The following is a 21,079-nucleotide window of genomic DNA, read 5'->3' as shown; positions in this document are numbered from 1 at the left end:
GTATGGGCTAATTCGAATTGAACTGTTGGTTAGTAGGGCATTTTTCGTATTAGTGCCCAGGATCCCATAGGCTGCACTTTGGCCCCAAAACCCTACCCAGGTGAACTCATGTGCCTTCTTCCACTGATAATGAAGTCTGGTACAATTTGAAATGCCCTCCTGAGATACAAAAAGCCGCTGTGTGCAGCCCAGAGTCAATGCAGGCTTTTATTTATCAGTGCCTCCCTGGGTTCTTGTTGATCACTGTACAGTTTGGGGACTTGATGCAGACACAGTGTGCCTCTGCTTGGTCCCTGCTTAAAGTGTAATCTACGTGCCCTGGAGTGGGTCACATTTATGGGATTGCTTTGTGCCGCAAGACCAACCCTGGCCAGTGACTTGCTAGTCAATGTTTTGGATCCAAGTGCCTGGGTTATTCCCCTGAATATGGGCTTTTCAGACATGTGTGCCTCATTGCTTGGTGCTGGTAAGGTCAACACAGGGCACTCAGCCTTTTATGGCACCAGAAGTAACCGGATGGGCGAGCCACATCAGTCCCGATATGTTCTTCACATGGACGAGCAGTTCTCATCCACGTACTGCACAGGTTCATTGCACTTTTGGAAATGTCTGGGTTCAGGAAGGTTGACACCCCCATTCGATGCTCAGCCCCCATACCGCCCTCCTTTCCCATTAGAGCCTCCCCTCCCAAGGCTCCCACCTTCTCCTGTGCGCTAGATAAGGACCGGAGTAGCCTTTTTACTCCCCAAAGTTCGGACAGAACAGCTCGGCAGCCACAGCTGTAGGGTTTGCCTGATCCTTCATCGACTGAGACAACAGTGGGCTGGGTGGATGGATCGGAAGTTGTTGGGGTAAATGGGTGGATAAGGCCCTGTGGCAAAATGTTCTCAGGATGGTTCCTGCATTCGCCATTACTTGAGGGGGGGCACTGATTGTGGAGACTATATCGTCGCTGTGGCGCTGTTTAAACTACGCAGCTTCAGGGACAAGAAACCTGTTCCGTTTTGCCTAGGTAAGCTGCGGGTCCAGATGCAACAGGTACAGCAGATTCATAGTTGAGCTAAGCCCCCTTGTAGAGTGAGATATGGATGGAATCATAATGTCTTTATCCTTTGTGGTCATTTGATCTTTTGGGTCATTCATCCAGGTTTTCTTGGGGAAATCCGCCTTCCCAAGAAAAACATTTGGGATATAAATAGTGGTGCAATTCTGGTCCAGAGTCTCCAGCTCTATGGCAAGGTCTGAAATAGGGACAGGCGCTAAATTGGTTGTGTCCATAGTTTGGCACACAGGGTCTTATGGTTCATACCCAGGAATAGGCTGATTTCTTTAATCGGGAAATAAGCATCCCCATACTTCTCACCTGGCAGTCCACTTCTCCCAACTCTGTTTCCATTGTTCAGCTCCAGGCCAGTAGAGTGGCCTCCTCCTGGGCCCGCTGAACTCCCTGTGGGATGCTAAACTCACACCCCCTTTCCCCAACGGGCCTCAGCCTGTTGGGGGAGGCTGGGGAAGTTGAAGGCTCGGGAGCGGGGCCTCTATGGCACTTCCTGCTAGTACCTGGGTTCCCGTGATAGACTCCTGCGTCCTTTCCCCCTAAAATATATTGTGTGCAACATTGAAAACTGTAGTCAGTGACCATGGCTAAAAGCCATAGCTAGTGCCCATTAATATGTTAAAATATACAGTCGAAACAGCCAAAGGCATTGACCGGTGGATAGTATTGTGTTGAACACCATGGCTAGTGGCTAGTTAGTATATGTGATATGCAATGGGCACAACCAAAGGCCATAGCTAGTAGCTTGTTAGTATTTTAACATATACAGTACACATGGCCAAAAGCTGTACAAACTCCTCATGGTCAAAGGTCATGGTTGGTGGCTCATTTATATGTTAGAATATATAGTGGGCCATGCCAAAGTGTATGTGCTAATGTAACTACTGCTTCTGGCCAAAATCTAAAGTTTTTTTACTTGAATAACATTTTTCTTTTTTTTAATTTATTGCTCAATTTAAAGTCTAACTAAAGTTATTTGAAGGTCCCCTCTGCAAAACCTTTCCACAAAAAACTTATTGAAAGGATCAATTAAAGGTCTTTGATCCATATATAGAGTATGAGTTTTTAATGTCTATTTTTAACACTGAAAAGTTGGGCCTGAAAAGGACTGTTTTGGGGGATAAGGAAAAAAGAGGTAGGAACTGGGAAGGGAAAAACACTAGGATTCATAAATATAACAAAAGATAAACACAAAGAAGAATATTTTTTGTATTTTTCTTTCTAAAGAATTAGGTAAAAGAACTTGCCACTTAAAAATATTCCTAGTATTGGCAATTGGCCGTATGTTCTGAAAGAGCCTTGCCTAATGCATCTAGGGTGCCACCTCCCACCTCGATCAAGCTGTGACAGGTTTTGCACATCACTGCAAAGTTTGAAAGTTCGGGTGCAGAAAGGATGGACTGAGGTTGGGTGTTAGTTGGTGGAAAATAACTAGTGATTGTATTGGCACTCTGTGGCACATCTTGCTCCATGTGCTTTGACCTTATGTTTCACATGAGACTTCCTATATGATTCGTCCACTTCATCCCTATGTACGCGGACAAGATGTTGAATTAGCGCTGATTTTCCCAAACTTTGTGATGGCTTGTGTGAAGGTCCCCTCCGCAAAACCTTATCACAGAAATTGCACATGGTTTCCTCAATCTCCATCTTGCTGTGTTGGTTCTTGACTCGAAAATACTGCAAACTGTTTGCAATTGTTTTCTGCGCGCATTGCTTTTTGCGTGGTGGTAAAGCAGAAGCCACCTGCACCACCTCATCATCACTGCTGGGTCGAGACATATTGAAATGTGAGAGTGTGGAGAAAAAATGAAAACTGTATAAAAACACAACACAAAAAGGACACGACAAAGAACAAAGGTATAGGAACAAGAAAAGTAAACAAGGAATGGATAAATGAAGATACTTTTCTTTAACAATTCCTGAAGGCCCACAATCATTTTGACCCAGCAAGCTACATAAACCAAAGACAAAAAACAAGATAGAACTGCTTGGGTGTGGGGTATAACCGCAGTTAAACAAAAAGAAATTGATTGCATTTCCCATGCACGTGACTAATAACATTGCTCAATGAGATGACATGTCTGCACATGGCAATAACCGCGTCAACAAAACACACTGGGAGTTTCATTGACACAGCTAAGTGTCTTTGCGCTGTTGCATCAGCATATTGGATCATGCGCTGTAGTTATGCGCCTACACATGACTCGTAACTGCATCGAAAAATGGACCAAACACACACTATGATGTCTTAACACAGCTTCGCCCACCCTGTATAACAAAATGTGCATGTGAAAAATGGACAATAGGATAACGTAGCGGCATAGAATTGATCGTCGATCCATCTTCCTCTGTGCTCAATCCTCAGTTTCAGACATGATGTCAGGCGTTGTGTATATACCATGTAACAACGCCCTGTACCTCAGTTGCTTTTTTCCATGCACTCGACACACTGTCTGAGGAGCACAGTGTTATCAAGTCTTTGACTCTCTGTTGATGTATTTTCATCAGATTTTATTTTTCTCGACCGCAAGATGTCCACAGCTTGGATTTTGGGTTTTAAATTATGTACCGTCTGTCACTCTAAGATGTGGGTGACCGACCTCCACAACATATGCCACTGGTGCCTCTGCACAGGTCACGACACCAAGGGCTGCATGTCGTATGCAAAGATAAACCCGATATCGGTGCATGAGCGGGCAGCCAAACACCTATTGGGCAGACTGAGTGACCTACCCCCAAAAACAAAAAAGAGAAACATTGTCAAAGATGAAGAAGTGGTCTCACTCGAGGAGCCACTCTTTTTTGTCATTGTCTCATAAGAAGAAAAGGCACCACCGGCACCAACGAGATTCTGACTTCTTCATCGGAAAGAGGTAAGCCGTCAGCTGGGCCGACCATTCGACAAGATAGAGATGAGTTTAAAAATGTTGCCAATGTTTGAGAATCTGAGCAGCAGAGCTGGATGAAGATATCTATCAGATGAGGAATCTGCAGGAGAATTATCCATAGAAAGAACATTACAGCAAGTAATTTCTACTTCAGTGGAATGCCTTTCCCCTGCATATTACTCATCTGATAGACTCCCCAAGCAGAGGAACAAACAATGGAAGTAGGCAGAAAGTTCACAGTGACATATTTGCAACATTGGGAGCTGTTAATATAGCAACAGGTTTAATTGACACTGCCTTAGAAGTTCTGGTTTAATTGACTGTTGGTGGTGTGGCACTGGTGGATGGAGGTGCTAGAGGTGGTGCTCATTTTCGGCCCATGCATTTTCATTTTCTGGTGCTAATGTAATTTCCGATACCCATCATCCACATCATCCTAGTGGAGTCACACCGGATGATTTATCATGAATGATTGTCACGACCCACATCCAGAAACCCCCCTGGCAAGCCCATGGGCCAGGAGGGGTCTTGGCTCGGGTCTACAACAAACTTAGGCATCCTTTGCCTAGGCCCTCTTGGGGCCAGTCCTGGTGCCTTTGGCACCAGGCTCATACTTAATAAAGACGTGTGTTTAAGGAACTACTTTATTTCAAGTGCCAGCCAACATGGAGGCATCCACATAGCTTGGCTCCTTGGAAACAAGCTATGCGGTGTAGTGTTTTGGGTGTGGTAGACAAGGAACTACTTTACCTGGACTGCTTTCTTGAAGCTATTTAAAACACACCCGACTTGGATAACACTCTTCGCGTTACTTTACAATCCTGCAACGTGACGCTCATCGTGTTCAGCTGTACCCGCGAACCTCGGAAGAACAGCATCTGTAAAGAGACAAAAGGACATTGTTAACAGCAGCAGCTTACCTGAATTTCATCGTTAGCTGCCCACAGCTCCTGCGAACAGCATCCTAGGATCAGCGCGTCTCCCAGACCGGCGGATTTGCAAAAAAGGAAAAAAAAAGACATTAGACACTTTCAGAACATAACGAATTGTGCCGAAAAGCTTACCTCGCAAGTCGCCCCCCGACCAGCATCGCCTCGGGATTTCATACAACGGGTGAGCACCGCGATCTATGGGAAAGAAAAGACAACAGGTTAGCAAAGGCAAGGCATCATAGCGCTGCGCATAGCGCCTACTTACCGCATCAAGTGCTCTTAATACGCCATCATTTACCAGCGAGACCCAATTCAGCCAATACATCACATTGGACTTCCGCGCACCTAAGGAAGAGAAAAATACATTATTTAAATCAAGAAAGGCATGCAAGAATAACAGCAATATACAACAGCAATAAGACCTACCTGAAAGACTCAAAACGGGCCGGCATCAGTGAAGTAACTAGATCGCATTCGCCCACAAAAGACAACGTTCCCCTGCCAAGAAGGCAGGACGGAGAGCACACCTGAATTAACAATAAGGTGAGGAGAGGTCCAGAGTGGCTGTGGGCATACGGGGTGGTGGGGGGTTGCTTACCCCAGTTGCATAGTCTTGAACATTGCCCACCTGTATTCCAGGCAGAACTTCCCCGCTGTTCACACCTGGGAACCGCAGAAAAGGATACCAGAGTCCCTACGGCTTGGTGGCATCCCCGTGGATACCAGGTGAGCGTAAAAGAATGTGAAGCCTGCCAAACCAATTCACCTGGGTGCCATGGAGACATCAGAAGTACACCAATTGGCCCAATTGTTAGGAGAACTTTGTGCCGAGGTTCATTCTACCCGACAAGAGACTAACGCTCTCCAGAGAGACTTACTAGTGACTAAAGAGCGCACTGAAGAAATTATCAGGCAATACTTGCAATCACAAGCAGGACAGACGCCTCTACATGGAAACAACCCAACGTAGCAAAATCCTACCATGCCATCGTACAAATCATGTTACCGGGAACAGTTCCTTTGGCTCCACCGGAGAGATTTGCAGGTGATCCACGGAAATACGCAGCTTTTATGAATCAGTGTCACCATCACTTTCTTTGCAGACCTGGAGCATTCCCAAATGACCAAGCTCGGGTAGACTTTGTTTTATCATACCTGAGTGGTAGCGCAGCAGATTGGTCGGTACCATTGGTGACCCATGACGATCCTTTATTACATGACTTTGGGGGATTTCAGAGGGAAATGGAAAAATTATTTGCTCACCATACCCGAGAACAAGCAGTGGACAATGAACTCCTTTCCCTCCGACAGGGGAATCAGGACTTGTTAACGTACATTGCTACTTTCAACAGATTGGTTGCTGAAGCTAGGTGGCCTGAAAACAAAACAACCACGTTGTTTCATTGGGGCTTACGAGGCGAATTAAAAGATGTTTAGCTGAAGTGGTTGATCCTCCTAGAGACTGTTCTGAATTCATAGATTTGGTCATACAACTAGACCACCGGTTGCAAGACCGAAAAGCAGACCGTTCCAAAATGGACCCTCGGGCTGTGTACGTTCGATCTAGAGACAAAGTAACTCGAGTGTAAGAAAATACTGTGGAGCCCATGCAAATCGGAGGGGTACGACCTCCACTAACAAAACAAGAGCGAGATAAAAGGAGACAACAACAACTATGTCTGTATTGCGGAAAACCAGGTCATTTCCTGAAGGACTGCCCAGTGAAACCTCCAAGGAAAATCATCAGGGCCACGGAAAAAGATGAAGAGAAGCAATCTAAGTCGGAAAACTACCCAGCTCGGCAAACGTAGAGGTCAGCCTGTCGAGTGAGAGAAAAGAGCCACCGACCTCACACTTTGCAATACCGGTGATCTTAATTAATAACCAACGGTCATCAAGAATGCATGCCGTTGAAGCATACATCGACAGTGGAGCTGTTGGGAATTATATAGATCAAGACCTGGCTGCAGAGATGGGGCTTCCCCTATGTTCCAAGCCGACTACAGATAAGGTGACTACGGTGGATGGGACAGAAATTGCTTCCGGACCCGTAACCCAATGCACATGCGGGATAACCTTGCTGTGCCAGAACGGACATCAGGAACTTGTTTCGTTCGATATCATCAAGGCACCTCAATTCCGGCTCATACTAGGAATGCCATGGTTAGTCGCTCACAACCCTTTGATTGACTGGCGGGCAAGGAAATTAACCTTCCCCAGTGACTGCTCCCCAGCCTGTTATTATCAAGAACAGAAACCTGCTTTCAGTATCTCTACGACTCCCAGAGCAACATCATCAACCATGGGAGTAACTAATACCTTGCCTGAGGAATACCATGATTTCCGGGATGTATTCCAGAAGGACCAAGCAAACACGCTGCCTCCGCACAGGCCCTATGACTGTCAGATCGACCTTGTTCCAGGTTCTCAAGTCCCTTGCGGTAGAATCTATGCTCTTACGGAACCTGAAAACCTTCATCTGAAGTCTTATTTAGACCAGTACCTTGCAAACAGATTCATCCGTCCATCAAAGTCCCCTGCAGCCAGTCCTTTGTTCTTCGTACCAAAAAAAGAAGGGGACTTAAGAACCTGTATTGAGTACCACGCATTGAACCAGATCACTGTAAAGAACCGTTACCCCTTGCCACTTATCCCTGAAATGCTGGACCATGTCAAGGATGCCCAGATTTATGCCAAATTGGACCTTTGAGGAGCGTACCACCTGGTCCGGTTCAGATGCGGAGACAAATGGAAAACTGGTTTCCGTACCAAATACGGTTTGTACGAATATCAAGTCATGCCCTTTGGGTTAAGCAACGCTCCTGCAGCATTTCAATATTTCATGAATGACGTCTTGAGAGAGTTAATTGATGTCTGCGCCCTAGTGTACATAGATGATATCCTAGTGTACTCAACCTCAAAACAGGATCATATCAAGCACGTCCGTTCAGTCCTCACCAAGCTCCGTGAACATTGTTTATATGCAAAACTTGAAAAGTGTTTTTTTCACGTCACCGAAGTTGAGTTTCTGGGTTTTATTCTTACTCCAGGAGGCATCAGAATGGACCTGCATAAAGTAGACGCTGTTTTGAAATGGCCATCACCAACGTCAGTAAAAGGGGTACAAAGCATGTTGGGCTTTGTGAACTTCTATCGCCGCTTCATACTAGACTTCTCTCAGGTCATACATCCGATCACCGTATTGCTACGAAAAAACAACAAAAAATTTGCCTGGACCGAAGAACCAGAATTCTTTTTTCAGGAACTGAAGAAAAGGTTCACTTCCGCGCCAATCCTGCGACATCCTCGCCCAGATCTTCCTTATATCGTGGAAACGGACGCTTCCAGTATAGCAATGGGAGCTGTCCTCTCACAAAGAGATCCAGAAACCGGCCAGCTACATCCAGTGGCCTTCTAGTCGAAAAAATTCTCACCTCCGGAGATTAATTACGCCATCATGGACAAAGAACTCTTGGCGATAAAATCCGCCTTTAAAGCCTGGCGGCACTACCTTCTGGGAGCCAGACACACCATTACAGTTATCACGGATCACCAAAACCTGCAATATCTTAAAATAGCTAAAGCCAGTCTTCACGCCAATTGTGGTGGGCCCTTTTCTTCGCCGAATATGATTATGTCATCACATTTCGCCCAGGGGTCAAGAATGGAAAAGCTGACGCACTCTCTCGTACAGGCACTGATGACATAGTATATACGACCCCAGACCCAGTCCCCATCATACCGGAAGACAAACTCTTGGGCCTCACTACGGCCTTAACCCAAGTAGAACTGAGAAACGAGATTCAATGAACCATGAATCCAGATACTTTCCTTGCATGGTAAGCGCAGGGGGAACAATATTCCATCAAAGATCACTTTCCCTTTTTTAAGCATCATCTGTACGTACCCACCAAGGACTTACAACAACAAATCATTTCAGGTTATCACGATTCTCTGATCGAAGGGCACCCTGGAATCACCAAGACTCTAGACAAGGTAAAACAGAACTTCTGGTGGCCTGCCTGGCATAAAGATGTCATCCAATATATTCAGTCCTGCGGAGTCTGCGCACAAAATAAGTTGCAAAAACAAAAACCATCCGGTCTTCTGCAACCTTTAGACATTCCTCCCACTCCATGGCACACTCTTTCCCTCGACTTCATCACTGACCTACCTCCCAGTCAAGGGTTTAACACCATTCTTGTAGTAGTGGACTTATTCTCAAAGATGGCACACTCAAAGACCTCCCTGACGCATCCACTTTAGCCAAAGTGTTCCTGGATGGTATTGTTAAACTACATGGCTTCCCATCAGTCCTGATCTCCGATCGAGGTAGCCAGTTTGTCTCCAACTTCTGGAGAAAGTGTTGTGCAATGGCGCAAATTGACATCCGACTATCCACTAGCCATCATCCCCAAATGGACGGTAAGACCGAGAGGACCAATCAGACCCTCGAGCAATACCTACAGTGCATGTTGCACCATGAACTAAGAGACTGGAAAGACTTACTATGGATAGCCGAGTACGCATATAATAATTCCTTGCATTCCAGTACCGGACAAACACCCTTTTATACCCTTTATGGTAGACACCCACGTACCTCAGAACTGGATCTCCCAACCATTTTGGAAATGCCAGCAGTAAAAACCCTTCACACCAACATCACTCAAGCTTTCAAAAAGGCTAATGAACATCTTATTCTCGCCAAAGAAAAGAAAAAACAATTTTCCGACCAACACCGGAAAAAAGCCCCTGACTATCAAGTAGGAGACAAGGTTTGGCTGGCCACCAGATTTGTACCCATCAAGGGAACCCAGACCTTTCAACCCAGGTGCTTAGGGCCTTACACCATCAAGGCAATTATTAATCCAGCGGTTGTCAAACTAGATTTGCCACCTAACCTACAAATCCATCCGGTATTTCATGTGTCCCTTTAAAACCAATGCAGCACGGTACACGGATTGGGACACCACCAAAACCCATACTTATTGACGGAGAACCAGAATTCGAAGTCAGAGGCATCCAGGATTCCAAGTATTCAAGGGGCAAGCTATACTATCTCGTTGATTGGAAAGGATTTGGACCCCAAGATAGATCCTGGGAACCCTGTGAAAACATTCATGCACCACGTCTGATCAAAAAATATCATTGAAACTTTCCAACTAAACCTGGACCGGACAGAAGGAACACCTTGAGAGGGGCTTTGGGGGGGGAGTGCTGTCACGACCCACATCCAGAAACCCCCCTGGCAAGCTCATGGGCCAGGAGGGGTCTTGGCTCGGGTCTCCAACAAACTTAGGCATCCTTTGCCTAAGGCCCTCTTGGGGCCGGTCCTGGTGCCTTTTGCACCAGACTCATACTTAATAAAGACTTGTGTTTAAGGAACTACTTTATTTCAAGTGCCAGCCAACATGGAGGCATCCACATAGCTTGGCTCCTTGGAACCAAGATATGCGGTATAGTGTTTTGGGTGTGGTAGCCTTGGAACTACTTTACCTGGACTACTTTCTTGAAGCTATTTAAACCACACCCGACTTGGATAACACGCTCCGCGTTACTTTGCAATCCTGCAACGTGCCACATTACAATGCCTACTTTGGTGTGCAGGTGAGGTCCTGCTCTTCTCATGGTTTGGTCTGGGCATGGCTGGCTTGGGAAAGTCGGGGTTACTTGCTCCACTCACAGCTATCATTGCCAGCCATGCCCAGACCACACAAGCATGGTTCTTTTGGGCATGCTGCATTAAGCAATGAGGAAATAGCTCATTGGCTGCTGCTGCCTGTCCTCCGCTTTCTATGATTGCCTATCTCTTGCAAACACGGAGAGATAGATAATCATAGAAAGTGAACATTTGTCTTCAAGTGAGAATTCACAAATGTATTTGTTCCAATACATAGATTTTGGCTGAAATTCGGTAGGCACAAGGAGAAGTGTGTCTCTTAGGCAACACAAACTACACCATCGCCGTGAAACACTGGCATTCAATTTGAAAGATACATTTGCATAGATGTATTCATTAAATTGCATTTGAATTACCCACAAAATGGAAAAAAACCACACAAACCATTGGAAATCAATTAAGAAAACATTTGGAAAAAATGTGGTTCAAATGGTCAATTACATTAAAAGTAGACCTCTTTAATCACAATTATTTGCTCATATTTGTTAAAAAATGTGGGTGAGGTTTAAAAAGCTTTTACTACACACAGAAATGTGTTGGTTCTCAATAGGTCGAATGCTTCGTCGGGCATACAATTGGAGGGAAATGATGCCTACACTTTTTTACGAAAATCTGCTAAATGAATTCTGTAATGTAATTCAAAACTAACTTAGGTACACACAATTTGGTTGAAGTGGATGAAGACTTCTGGCAGATGCATTGGATGCAGAAAGAAAAGATCCTGGGAAGGCCCCTCGATCATCCAAGTGTAGAAACCTTATCAAAAGCCTATTCTTTGAATGTCTGTACAATTTCTGATGACTCTTCGAATGGAGTACTCCAGAGCTGAAAGTATTTCGGGACTCTGACTGTTACTGACAGCACCTTTAGTGGGTGTAAGTTGATTCTGCACAACCATCGCTCACAACTCCAGTGAAGAGGGAAGACCACATGTAAGCCAAAAAAGGCTGAAGCCGAGTATGGGGCAGACCATCCAAAAGGCGTTAGGTGCTAGTTTGAGACACAGTTTTCAGCATTTATCCCTCATGTAGAATTGTTTAAAGTTCTCCCAAGCCATGGGCGAGATCAGAGGTACAGACGAGCCTTGAAGAGAAAAAGGGGGATGGAAGAAAGAAAGCCCGGAGGGCACATTATGGCCACACACCTCCAGGTACACCATGGAAGGAGAAAGGTGGCAAGAGAAAAGCACCAAGTTCAAAGATGAAAGGAAGCAGGTGGAAGAAAATATCCTCACCCAGCTCAGTTGAGGCAAACAACAACTGGAAGGAGCAGCATAGCTGATGAGGAGGCTGAGAACCGCACTGGCCAAAGAAGCCAAAAACAAACTATGGACTGATTGTCCCAGACCACATCTGCCACAATGAATTAATGAAACACCTGAACTAGACAACATAATGCTCACCTGCATGGGAAAATATACTAAACACATCAATACATTACTTGATGGATTTTGGAAATCATGCCAAGATAAATAACTGGATGTGTTGGGACCAATTACAAAGATACTCCACCTAACTGATAAAGCGAAAGATAAAGAGGGAGCACAGATCCCGTGGTTCTAACGAGATGGACCCCGAAAGCTATATGCCTACTTCATAATGCCAACAGTACAATCACAATAGAAAGGAGAAGGTCAATCATAGTGAAAATGGATCCAAAACTGAGCAGCAGCCAAGAGCAAATTATTTGGTGACTCGTTCATCGGGGAAATCCCTATTCAATTTTTCAGACATTGCCAGTCCCCTGTTTAAGATACACCAGTTTGGTGAAAAATAAACATTTGTTACATGTTCTATTTGTTTGCTTTCTATATAAATCACAAGCTTGAAAAGTTTCTATTACATATCCTGCTGACATATTTCAACATATGAATAAAATAAACACCATGGAAATGTCTAAGTTTCTGAATACCTTCACCGCCCTACATAAGACTCACTCTTCACTGAAAATAGTATTCGCCCCTCAGGTTTTTGCCAGGACTGTCAGAGGCAGAAGCTGCTCAGCCAGCCACTGAGGCAATCAAAGGTCCTTCACAGGAAACAGCTGAAACCAAGAGAACAGCATGCAGCGTGCCTTTTACTTCAGTTCCAATTTTCCACATTTCACTTTGGATACGCTGCATTTTCTTCTGTCCAGTATTAGTGATGGCACCATGGGCTATAGTCTTCAGAAGTACCCACTATATATTTTAAAAACTACCAAAGTTGGCCAGATCCTGGCAAAGTATCTCCCAAAACAGCTTGCATTGGCCATTGTCACTTTCTTGGGGAATTGGAGAATCACTTGCCCAGACCTTACAGGAAACCTGCTCAGCACAGAGAAGAAAAAGCAATGAAAGACAGTTATGAAGATGTGTATGGGTATTTTAAATATTTGCCTTAACTGCATGGAAGAGCCAGTGCACACAGAAAACTGTCAGTGACAGCTAGCAATATTTCTGTGTCAAGTAGCAATGGAGTAGGAACAACATTAAAGAAGGTCAGTGTGTTTCCTATTGTGAGCTGTTGCAGATGGAAGCTTCCAATAAACCATTCAGAACTTTTGCAACCTCTAATTTGATTCAGCACCTCATTTGGTTCCATTACGACAATGTGGAGGAACCCTATAGGATGGCTAATTTCCATCAAAATGTACAAACCCAGTATCTGCTGTAGAAAAGCATGTCTGTGTCAGTCTCTTCCACTTTTATTGATTCCTCTGTTCCAGCCACCTCCACCCAACCTCCTCCCATCCTACCTATGCCCAATCTGTACGACTGAAAAGTAATGTGCCCTACATGGTTACAAAACAGCTATTTTTTAACACCAAAGCAATTGCTACCACTACAAATATATATACATTGTTTTCAGTGGCAATATATTTATCCCCTTATTTTTTAAAAAATTAAAACAGAAAATAAATCATGGAAAGAGTAGGCACAACAAACCCTTACTTCAAATATTATCTGTGGACTGAAATTGCACTGCTGAAGCCCAGTGCGCTTGTATATATTCGGGCAATTTGCACCCGAACACCCTTTCTATTTATTTTTTACATAATAGGAGTTTGCACAACTAATACCATTCCTATATTCTTTATGATTTTATCTTTAATAATTCAACCAATCAAACATATGTTTCATTTAATTAAACAACAGATTTCACAAAACAACAAACAACAAATGAAGACAATATATTTGATCTCATAGATAACCACACAGTAAGACACTCCAGCAAAAAAAAATCTTTTTATAGCAGACACATTTTCAGATCACTGAAATAGCACTTTCATAAACACCATAAGTGATTATGAAAGCATTGTAAATAAAATCTAATTTCTACTGCTCTGTGATCCTTCTTTTATTTTGAGTGCAGGGAGTATAAATAGTGATTCTATATCATGCACCACTCACTAAAATACATTTTTTTCCTAATAAAAAACTTCCAACAATTGTTCCCACTCCCCAGACGGCCTCCTCCCCTGTCATCTCTGTTTCCCCGCCCCCACAACACACGCTGTTTCGTGATGCAGTTTGCTTTAAGATGTCGGCTATTCCAGGCTATTGCCACAGCTACAGAAACATCTTGTTCCAAATTCAGTCCATGGACCTCCTATAACTTCCAAATTTTCCTTGGTGTCCTCCAGCAACCTCCCCACCTCCAGACTAATGTAATTTGGAATTATTTTAACCTGAAAACCGGTTTTTAACTACTTCTATTTTGCTGTCATCCTCGGCTATAACTGCAGTTATCTCTCTCATCGAGAGACAAACAAGATGGTGGTCATTTAAATTCTTTAAAAAAAACAATTTAGATCAATTACCCGAGAAATAGCTATCTATTTTTGAGAAGGGGGTACCCCCTTCTTCATCAAGTATTGCAATAAATACTGCATGAATAACCACAAACCACGTATGGATCGTGGGTCAATGATTCATGGCCACATTTTTTCGGACCTGGTCCAAATCCATACCGAGGTGTGTGCTTTGGCAAACATTGAATTTGCTTGTCTATGGGAAAATTAATGGGAAGTAGGGTGCAACTTTAGAAAAAGAAAAGGTTTCTCTTCTTTCTAACATTTGAATTGTTTAATGGATTGTTATGAAATTCTGCAGTCTGGGGGTGGAGGGGTGACAACAGTCCCTAATCACTTTTGAAATTTCGGTCAAATCCATTACTCGAATCACAAGTTAATGACAAAAGAATGTATAGGGGTTTCTATGGAAGTCCATCTCACCTTAACTAGAGGGCGGCTATTGCTACCCTAAAATATATATATATATATTTTTTTATATGTATTATAGGGTGGTGGTAGCTGCCCTATAGTTAAGGTGTGTCATAGGAACCCCACAAAATTCTATCGTTAATACATTTTGATTCGAATAACGGTGTTGGCCAAAATGACGGAAGTAATTAAAGACCCACGGGACCCTCGAGACTGCAAAGTATAGTTAAGATTCATTCAAAAATACAAAAGTTATTAGGCGCCAAAAAAAAGGAAAAAAAAACAAAGGTGCAGCCTACTTCCCATTCATTTTTCCATAGACAAACTGCATCAATTTTTTCCAAACCGCAAAGCCCAAACCGCAGGACAGATTTGGACCAGGTCTGAAACAACTGGGCCTGAAGGGTTGGCTCGCGATCCAAGCATGGTTTGGGGTAATTCCGTGCATGAGAATGTGGGGGCCCCATTCCCAAAAATAGATTATGATATTTAGGGGATTTACCCGAAACCAATCTTAATCTTCCCACATCGCCATCCTCAAACCAAACCATGTTATGTTTTTCTTCTAACAATTTCCATTTGAAGAACCACACTCTTTTTTGTATTGAGTTTTATTTTACAGCTTTCTCTTCTTTTTCTCTCTACAGTCTCACATGTAAGAAAGTCTGGAAACACATAGCAAAAATAAATAAGACCCCCAAATACCTACTGTATCACTGACCGACCATGTGCTTTGGCTATGCCCAGTGGTTTTTCAACCCCAAAATCACTATAACTATAAAAATAACTTTAAAAAAAAATAAAACACAAACACCCCAAAATCTAGACCCGCAGGCATGTAACTAATGATACCCTCAGCCATTTGTACTGCTTTTTAGCCTCGAATGCAGCTGCGAATATCGGAAAAACAGACAAAAAACGAAAATGCTTTCCTTCACCAAGTGCCCAACTCATCTGTGCCAACTCCACCCAATCCCCAGATATCCTCCTCGCCTCCCCTGTCATCTCTGTTTCCCCCCCACAACACACACTGTTTCTGTGATGCAGTTTGCTTTGAGATGTCGGCTATCCAAGGCTATTGCTGTGGCTACAGCAATCTCTTGTTGCAAACCCAGTCCATGGACCTCCTATAACTTCCATATTTCATGTGGTGTCCTCCAGCAACTTTGGAAAAACAAAAGGATTCTCTTCTTAATAACATTTATATTTTTTAATGGATCGTTATGAAACTCTGCAGTCTGGGAGGGTGGGGGGTGCTGAGGGTCCTTAACCACTTTTGAAATTTCGGTCAAATCCGCTACTCGAATCAAAAGTTATTGACAGTAGAATTTAAAGGGGTTCTTATGGAAGCCTGTCTCACTTAACTATATATTTATATATATTATAGTGAGGCAGTTGCCACCATATAGTTAAGGTGAGTCAGAGACACATAGGAACCCCTCAAAATTCTATTGTTAATACATTTTGATTCGAGTAACAGTTTTGGCTGAAATTACGAAAGTGATTAAAGACCCACGGGCAGCCCGAGACTGCAAAGTTTAGTTAAGATACATTAAATAATACAAAAGTGATTAAGCGTAAAAAAAAGCAAAACATCAAAAGTACGGCCTACTTCCCATTAATTTTACCATAGCCAAACTAGGTCAATTTTTGCCAAAGTGCACAGCCCAAACCACTGGACGGATTTCGACCAGGTCTGAAACAACTTGTCCACGAAGTGTTGACTTGCGATCCAACCATGGTTTGGAGCAATTCTGTGCACTAGTTTTTAAAAATATTGGACGAAGAAAGGGAGGCTCTTTCCCAAAAATAGATAGTAATATTTAGGTGATTTACCCAAAACTGGGTGTTTTTAGAAGTGAAACGACCGCCAGCTTGTTTTTCTCTTGATGCGAGCGATATTGGCAGCTATAGCTGAGGTTTTGGGAAAATTAAATGCAGGACAAAAGCTATTTGCAGGTCAAAAAACATAGAAATGTCATCAGGCTAGAGGCGCAGAGGGGGCAGCAAGTGACATTTTGTAGTTGGAGTGGGTATAGGGACAGCGGAAAGGGAGAGTGCCGGGGAGGTGATGAGGTCATCTGGTGTGTGGGGGAAGGTGGCATAGAAGAGAGGGGTGCTTGGTGATGTGCTGTGGGTGCAGGAAAGCATTTTATTCTGGCCATTTTGCAGATATTCGTGTCTATATCAAAGGCTACAAAGGACTACAGATAACCACAGGTACGAGTAGTTCTTTTCCCACAGCTAAATATTTTTTGAGATGAATGCCTAATCTAAACCTAATTCTAAGATAGGAGTAAGCTACGACCATCAAATAATAATAATAATACGGTGGGGAGTCATAATGTCGAAAAAAAAATGTCGACAGACAAAAATGTCGACAAAATAATGTCGAAAAAAAAAATGTCGACTTTCGTTTTTTTAATTATATATTTAATTTAGGGGTTCGGGAGTAAAAAAAAAGGGAAAAATAAAAAAAAAATAAAAAAAGGGGGGTTGGGGGGGAACCCCCCCATTTCGAAAAAAAATGCATTGAAAAAAAAAGTCGACATTTTTTTTTCGACATTTTTTTTTCAACTTTTTGACTGTCGACATTTTTGTTGTCGACATTATGACTATAAACCTAATAATACTCTCCAAGTGGAGTCTAGTCAAATAAAAAACAACTATACTAAGAAACCTATCGCCAATCCTTATGCCTATATTGGAAAATATTGCGGCATAATGTTCATAGGAAAAGAAAGAAGTGTTCACAAAAATGATAAGTCAGGAATTATAGCCGGGGTCTGCCTTCCCGACGTTTTCTAGCACGGGACTCCAGAGCACAGCACGTTCCTGGGCTTCCCCAGCACGAGGTTACAGTTCATTTTCTAGTATCAGGACTTTCTGTGCTTATGTCTCTTCTCATGCAAAGTCTCTTGTTTCAGAGGGCCTGATAGGCCAACACAACAAAAATAATAAGTTCCTTTGGGTTATCTTTACATGGGGTGAATACCTGTCATGCTTGGCTCCCCCTCAGCTGGGTTCCGATCCTACTCTTAACCGTCAGCCTCCCTCAGTTGGGTTCGGACCAACCACTCACTGTGGACATCCCTTGTCGGGTTCACACTTGTCATCACAATGTTCATAGGTGTTTTAACAGGATGCCGGATTCACTTCCCTTGGTTTTCCAGCCCCCAGTCACCCTTTCATTCAAGCCCCGAGCCAGGCTTTCTCTGAGCCCCCAGTCAGGCTTCACATAGTTCTATCATTTCTATGCTTTTGCAGGCATCCCTCGGTTGGGTTCACATTTGTCCCAGTAACACAGTTTCCTGTGTTTAACTTTTCTTGCCCCCTACAATATTTGCAAGTCTTAATGTCTTTTTAAACAGGAGCACATGGTTTGATTAGGTCCCACTCGTCCGGGCTCAGGCCAACCTGAGCACTTGACAGGTCAAATAGAGACTTCTGATGAGTGATCTCATCTTGCTGGATCACTCTGTTAGCCGACGGCAAGTGCAGGCTTTTTACCATCACAGTTCGCACAGCGCTCCCCTCAGCTGGGCACAAACGCCAATTTGGAACAACAAAAATGTCTGCAGTGTGTCAAGGACTTTCGATTGTACAAAGGATTTGACTTAACCTTCATATAACCACCTTCACACCTTATAGCACGGCTTTCCCTAGGGCCTCTTAGCACTTGTTTTTCTCCTTTATCTGTAATTGTAGACACAGTCTCTTTGTTCAGGTGTTGGGTACCAGCAAGAGACCTTTCGACTGAGAGCCTACGTAACACTGGACCACTCTGACTCTTCTACCCAGTTTGTTCACAAACAACCTTTGTCTATTTTATTTTCTTACGGCAGCTACTACCACCTTGAGCCTAACACAAGCCGGTCTATTATCAGGTGCTTCCAACTCACTGGCTGTGTTCAACTTGCTCTGTTTCTTTTTCTGCTGGAGTCAAGGACGGTACCTTGATGGCCACCACGTCTCCCCACCATGGCTATCAGTGCAGGAGGGTGCCTTGTACAACTGACATCCGTTGCATCACCTGCCGGATGAGATTCCCAGTCTTACGTATCTTTCATAGAGGCTTTGCCAATCTGGGTTGAAAAGAGCAAGGGCACTTTCCTCCAAGATGTCCTTTCAAGTCTCACTGGCTTTCTCCTTTGTTTGAACTGCTGTCCTGGAATGGCTGCTTCCTCATATATTCGGCCTTGCTCTGAGTGTTCTTGTCTGTTGCGCCTTTTATCCCTATGAGGAACAGAAAGGGTGGTCAGGTGTGTTTAATTGTCGGGAAATGCCGGACTCTGTCTGACCCTTGTGTTGGGATATGTCAGGTAAACGGCTCAGGTATTGGTCCTTTGTTGTTCATGCTGTGGGAAAGTGTTTGTGTTAGAAAGGGGAGGGGGTAGAGTTTCTGAGTATCCTACTGGACAGGATGGGGAAATGGTGTCATAAGGAAGGGGATACCGTGTCTCACCCTTTAGTGTCCCACTTCCACTCCCTGAGGACCCCTCCTCCAGGTGATCCTCCCTCACTAGTCCATCCCCAGGAACTGGATCCAATAGCGATGGCCATGTCCTGGCCACCTGGATGACAGATCCCCTGGGACTAGTCAGTGAGACACCTTCAGGTTTCTCATAGTAGGTGCACCAACGCTTTTTGTCTTTTCATTGGTTGTCGCTGGAGGTACGGTTATATTTGTAGCCGCGTATATAATATACATTTTCTGTGCAATAATCATATTATGTGGATAATATAGCACAGAATTGTATCTGTGTGTGTTTTTTGTGTGTTTAGGTGTTGTCTTATTTAACGTTTTGAAGGTTGGCTTAGTTTGGTTTTTAGTTTGTAGAAAATGTACGTGCAGCCGTGGCTACAAGTAAGGTTTGTAGCTGTGTCGATTATCCGCGGCTAGTAGGAATGCTGGTAGGGTTTTCTATGCATTTCAGTGTTTATAAATGGCTGGTGTTCTTGTTGTAAATGTGTACTTCATTGTGATAGGTTGCAGTGAATATGTTGACCATTTATTAGTTTTCTTACAATTTAGTCTGCTTTTTCTGGTTTTGATTTTGGAAACTCTCAGTTTTGTCTACTTTTCTCATTTGACAAACAAGGGGGTGTTCTGGGTATCTCTTTACCAGCACGAACACAGCCCAATGACATGTGTTCTTGGGTGAATAACTCCTGGGAGAGACTCTACCAAGTCTTTAGCTGACTGCCCCTTTCACAGAGAAAAGAAGTCCCTGCATATCAGTGTTTGTCCTGCCCAGGGGCAGTCCAGCACCGAAATACTAGGCAATTCTCCTCTGAACAAGAGTACAAACAGTAACCCCATACATGTGTTTCAGCCTTGTTGGGCATCATCAGTGAGGTGAAGCTGTGCCTCTCTAAGACCAGTGAGCAAGGGGTCCACGTCTGGATCACCCTGGTAACTTAGGGTGAAACCCAAAGCTAATTTATGCAAAATAAGGGGGGGTCTGGGAATCTCTTTACCAGAACGAACACAGCCCAATGACCTGTTCTTGGGTGAATAACCCCTGGGAGAGACTCTACCAAGTCTTTAGCTCACTGTCCCTTTCACAGAGAAGAAATTTCCCTACATATAAGTATTTGTCCTGACCAGGAGCAGTCCAGTACCAAAATACTAGGCAATTCTCCTCGAACAAGAAATTCCCCTACATATCAGTCTTTGTCCTGCCTAGGGGCTGTCCAGCACCGAAATACCAGGCAATTCTCCTCTGGACAAGACTACCAAGAGCAACCACATACACGTGTTTCAGCTTGTTGGGCATCATCAGTGAGGTGAAGCTGTGGCTCTCTAAGAACAGTGCGCAAGGGGTCCACGTCTGGATCGCCCTGGTAACTTAGGGTGAGACTCAAAGTTAATTTGTGCAAATTAAGGGAGGGTCTGGGAATTTCTTCACTAGCACTGGGAGAGACTTTACCAAGTTTTTAGCTCACTGTCCCTTTCACAGAGAAGAACTTTCCCTGCATATCAGTATTTGTCCTGCCCAGGAGCAGTCCAGCGCCAAAATACTAGGCAATTCTCCTCTGAACAAGAGTACCAACAGCAACCCCATACACATGTTTCAACCTTTTTGGTCATCATCAGTGAGGTGAAGCTGTGCCTCTCTAAGAACAGTGAGAAAGGGGTCCACGTCTGGATCACCCTGGTAACTTAGGGTGAGACCCAAAGCTAATTTATGCAAAACAAGGGGGGGTCTGGGAATCTCTTTACCAGAACGAACACAGCCCAATGACCTGTTCTTGGGTGAATAACCCCTGGGAGAGACTCTACCAAGTCTTTAGCTCACTGTCCCTTTCACAG

The sequence above is a fragment of the Ambystoma mexicanum genome, chromosome 8 (assembly GCF_040938575.1).
Source record: "Ambystoma mexicanum isolate Mex_15411 chromosome 8, UKY_AmexF1_1, whole genome shotgun sequence".
Taxonomy (NCBI): domain Eukaryota; kingdom Metazoa; phylum Chordata; class Amphibia; order Caudata; family Ambystomatidae; genus Ambystoma; species Ambystoma mexicanum.
Note: the sequence above shows the minus strand (reverse complement) of the source record.